Source organism: Triticum aestivum, chromosome 5B (genome assembly GCF_018294505.1).
Source record: "Triticum aestivum cultivar Chinese Spring chromosome 5B, IWGSC CS RefSeq v2.1, whole genome shotgun sequence".
Classification (NCBI taxonomy): domain Eukaryota; kingdom Viridiplantae; phylum Streptophyta; class Magnoliopsida; order Poales; family Poaceae; genus Triticum; species Triticum aestivum.
Window position 1 is genome coordinate 233,340,544 of NC_057807.1, and position 5,218 is coordinate 233,345,761.

The following is a 5,218-nucleotide window of genomic DNA, read 5'->3' on the forward strand; positions in this document are numbered from 1 at the left end:
GGCGATGTGAATTAGATTATTGACTCTAGTGCAAGTGGGAGACTGGTGGAAATATACCCTAGAGGCAATAATAAAATGGTTATTATTATATTTCCTTGATCATAATAAAGGTTTATTATTCACGCTAGAATTGTATTGACCGGAAACTTAAATACATGTGTGTATACATAAACAAATACCGTGTCCCTAGTGAGCCTCTACTAGACTAGCTCGTTGATCAAAGATGGTTATGGTTTCCTAACCATAGACATGTGTTGTCATTTGATAATGGGATCACATCATTAGGAGAATGATTTTATGGACAAGACCCACCCGTTAGCTTAGCATATCGATCGTTCAGTTTATTGCTATTGCTTTCTTCATGTCAAATACATATTCCTTCGACTATGAGATTGTGCAACTCCCGAATACCGGAGAAATACCTTGTGTGCTATTAAAAGTCACAACGTAATTGGATGATCATAAAGATGCTCTACAAGTATCTCTGAAGGTGTTTGTTGAGTTGGCATAGATCAAGACTAGGATTTGTCACTCCGAATATCAGAGAGGTAACTGTGGGCCATCTCGGTAATACACATCATAAGCTTGCAAGCAAACGACTAAGGAATTAGTCACGAGGTGATGTATTATGGAATGAGTAAAGAGAATTTCCGGGAATGAGATTGAACTAGGTATGAAGATATCGACGATCGAATCTCGGGCAAGTAACATATCGATGGACAAAGGGAATTACGTATGTTGTCATAATGGTTCGACCGATAAAGATCTTCGTAGAATGTGTAGGAACCAATATAGGCATCCAGGTTGCGCTATTGGTTATTGACCGGAGAGGTGTCTCGGTCATGTCTACATAGTTCTCGAACCCATAGGGTCCGCACGCTTAACCTTAGTTGACGATATAGTATTATATGAGTTATGTGATCTGGTGATCGAATGTTATTAGGAGTCCTGGATGAGATCACGGATATGGCGAGGAGTATCGAAATGGTCGAGAGGTAAAGATTTATATATAGGGTGATAGTATCCGCATACCAAAGTGTTTCAGGGGGTACTGGGTACTTATCGGGTCACCGGGAGGGGTTTTGGGCACCCCGGCAAAAAATATGGGCCTTATGGGCCAATAGGGGAAACCCCACCACCTACAAGGGGCTGGTGCCCCCCCCCCATATGGGTCAGCCTAAGGATAAGGAAAGGGGAGAATGGAAAGGAAGGTGTGGACTAGGATTCCCACTTCCTTCCCTCTCCCCCCCATCTTTCCTTCGCCTCCGACAAACATGGAAGGGGGCGCGGCCAAGGGCAGGAGCCCAAGTAGGATCCGGTCCTACTTGGGGCGCCCTTTGGCCTCTCCCCTCTCCCTCCCACCTATATATATGAGGAGGGGTGCCTAGCACACCCTAGATAATTGCCTAGCCATGTGCGTCACCCCCCTCCACCGTTTACACCCCCGGTCATATTTTCATAGTGCTTAGGTGAAGCCCTGTGGAGATCACTTCACCATCACCGTCACCACACCGTGGTGCTGACGGAAATCATCTACTACCTCATCATCTTGCTGGATCAAGAAGGAGGAGGACGTCACCAAGCTGAACGTGTGCTGAACACGGAGGTGCCGCACGTTCGGTACTAGATCGGTTGGATCGCGAAGAAAGTTTGACTACATCGACCGTGTTGTGAAACGCTTCCGCTTACGGTCTACGAGGGTACGTAGACACACTCTCCCCTCTCATTGCTATGCATATCCTTGATAGATCTTGCATGGGCGTAGAATTTTTTTTGTTTTCCATGCAACGTTTCCCAACATCACGCCCTCCACCCTCCCGACGGCGGTTGTCCCCTCCGGCGAGGCTGTGGTGTCCCAGGATGTGTTGCACGGGCGGATTCGGTCCCTTACTGCTTCGAGCTGGGCGCAGTCCCCCCTGTTCCTGACCTAAGCTCCATCTGCCATATCACGGGTGCCACCGCCTCCCTCCCCCCCCCCCCCCCCCCCCCCCCCCCCCCGCTCTCGACCCCAAGATTCCTCCCCGACGCTTCTTGGGCATTCTCTCTAGCTGCTGCCTGAGCCTACCGGTCCGGAGGTGCATCCGGCGTTCCTAGCCATGGCCATCGATGCCACCCCCTGTAGCCTTCCCCGCCCCTCGCGGTGGCTTGGTCCAACCTCTGTTTTTGCTGCTGTCGGCCATGGGTGGGGTTGTGGGACATGCGGCTGGTTGTGAGGGTGTTCGTGGCCTGCGGCCTTCCCATGCAGGAGGCCCCCTTGTCTTCGGTGACACTCCCTCTCCCCGAGCCACGGTGACGGCTCTTGGACGAAGGCGGCGATGCTTATGTGGTTATAGTTAACACGAGACATATCGCAGTGGGTCCTTGTTGGCGTTGTCCCGGCCCCGTGTCTCCCCGGTTCTGTGCCATCGTAGTCCTCTACCGGGCAGCTCTGACCTCGATGACCGAGTGGTTGCGTCCCTTCCAGCTCACTTGGCTCACCGATGTCTAGATGGCTAAGGCCATGATAGCTCAGATTTGTGTCCCTCCAGTCCTAGCTTACCGACGTTGCTGGACACCGTCGCCCCCCCCCCCCCCCCGCGCATGATGCACCTTGATACGTCTCCAACATATCTATAATTTTTTATTCTTCCATGCTGTTATATTTTCATTCTTGGATGTTTTACAATCATTTTATAGCAACTTTATATCATTTTTTGGGACTAACCTATTAACATAGTGCCTAGTGCCTGTTGTTGTTCTTTGCTTATTTTTTACTTCGCAGAAAACCAATACCAAACAGAGTCCAAACGCAGCAAAACGTTTTGGAGAATTTTTTTGGGCCTGAAGACACAGGATGGGCCAAAGAAGTACTAGAGGGGTGCCTCTAGGGGGGCACAACCCACCTGGGCATGCCTGGGGGACCAGGCGCGCCCTGGTGGGTTATGCCCACCTTGGTGGCCTCCCGCACCGCCTCTTTGCTCTATAAATACCCCAATATTCCAGAAACCCTATGAAAACCAATTCCAGTTGCCGCAAGTTCGAGAACCACCAGATCCAATCTAGACACCATCACGGAGGGGTTCACCATCCTCATTGGTGCCTCTCTGATGATGCGTGAGTAGTTCATTGTAGACCTATGGGTCCATAGTTAGTAGCTAGATGGATTCCTCTCTTTCTTTTGATTCTCAATACAATGGTCTCTTGGAGATCTATTTGATGTAATGCTTTTTGCGTGTGTTTGTTGGGATCCAATGAACTTTGAGTTTATGATCAGATCTATGTTTTTATCCATGAAAGTTATTTTAGTCTTTTGATCTCTTATATGGATGATTACTTATAGCCTCATATTTATTCTTTGAATCTTTAGTTTAGTTAGGCCAACGAGATCGATTTTGCTTGCCATGGGAAGAGGTGCTTTGTGCTGGGTTTGATCTTAAGGTGCTTGATCCCAGTGAAAGAAGGGGAACCGACACGTATGTATCGTTGCTATTAAGGATAACAAGATGGGGTATATTTCTACATAAATAGATCTTTTCTACATCATGTCATTGTTCTTATTGCATTACTCTGTTTCTCCATGAACTTAATACACTAGATGCATGTTGGATAGCGGTCGATGTGTGGAGTAATAGTAGTAGATGCAGGCAGGAGTCGGTCTACTAATCCTGAATGTGATGCCTATATAATGATCATTGCCTGGACATCGTCATGATTATTTGAAGTTCTATCAATTCCCCAATAGTAATTTGTTTACCCACCGAATGCTATTTTTCTCGAGAGAAGCCACTAGTGAAATCTACGGCCCGTGGGTCTCTTCTTTATCATATTTGCCTTCGAGATATATTTTTATTTGCTTTTTTCAGATCTATTAATCCAAAAACACAAAAACACCTTGCTGCAATTTATTATTATTTATTTTAGCTCGCGTTCCCGCGAGATCTATTTATCCAATCTACTTGAATTTTACCTATCTATTTACCCGTGAGGGGTTGACAACCCCTCTCGTACGCCGGGTTGCAAGTATTTTTTCTTTGTGTGCAGGTACTGTTTACGTAGTGTTGTGTGGTTCTCCTACTAGTTCGATAACCTTGGTTTCATCACTAAGGGAAATACCTACCATAGCTGTGTTGCATCATCCGTTCCTCTTTGGGGAAATATCGACGTAGTTCAAGCCACATCAAAAGGAATTTCTGGCGCCATTGTCGGGGAGACAGCATCAACATCTGACAGGTTCCTAATCACAAATCTCATCTCCTTGCAATTTACATTATCTGCCATTTGCCTCTCATTTTCATCTCCCCCACTTCACAAAAATTTGTCGTTTTATTCGCCCTCTTTTTCATTCATCATTTTTCTCGTCAAATATGTTTTTGAGTGCAATCTTGTTGCGTAGTCACGATGACTCAAGAGAACACCAAGTTGTGTGATTTCTCCAATACCAACAACAATGATTTTATTAGCACTCCGATTGCTCCTCCCGCTACTAGTGCGGAGTCTTGTGATATTAATGTCGCTTTGTTGAATCTCGTTATGAAAGATCAGTTTTCCGGTTCTCCTAATGAGAATGCCACATCCCATCTTAAAACATTCGTGGAATTATGCGATGTGCAAAATAAAAAAGTTGTGGACAATGATATTGTGAAGTTCCAAATATTCCCCTTTTCTTTGCGAGATCGTGCAAAAATTTGGTTTTCTTCTTTGCCTCGCAATAGTATCGATTCTTGGGACAAGTGCAAAGAAGCTTTACTAAGTATTTTCCGCTCACGAAAATTATTTCCCTTAGGACGCAAATCATGAATTTTAAGCAACTTGAGCATGAACATGTTGCACAATCTTGGGAAAGAATGAAATTGATGCTAAGAAATTTTCCTACTCATAGTTTAAATCTTTGTATGATCATACAGTTTTTTTATGTGGGATTGAATTTTGTTTCTAGAAATCTTTTAGATTCCGCCATGGGTGGTACTTTTACGGAAATTACTTTGGGTGAAGCTACTAAATTGCTTGATAATATTATGGCAAATTTGTTGGGGATCGTTGCAGAAATTAAAAAAATTCTACGCATCACCAAGATCAATCTATGGAGAGACTAGCAACGAGAGAGAGGGGAGTGCATCTTCATACCTTGAAGATCGCGATACGGAAGTGTTACAAGAACGCGGATGAAGGAGTCGTACTCGAAGCGATTCAGATCGCGGTTGATTCCGATCTAAGCGCCGAACAACGACGCCTCCGCGTT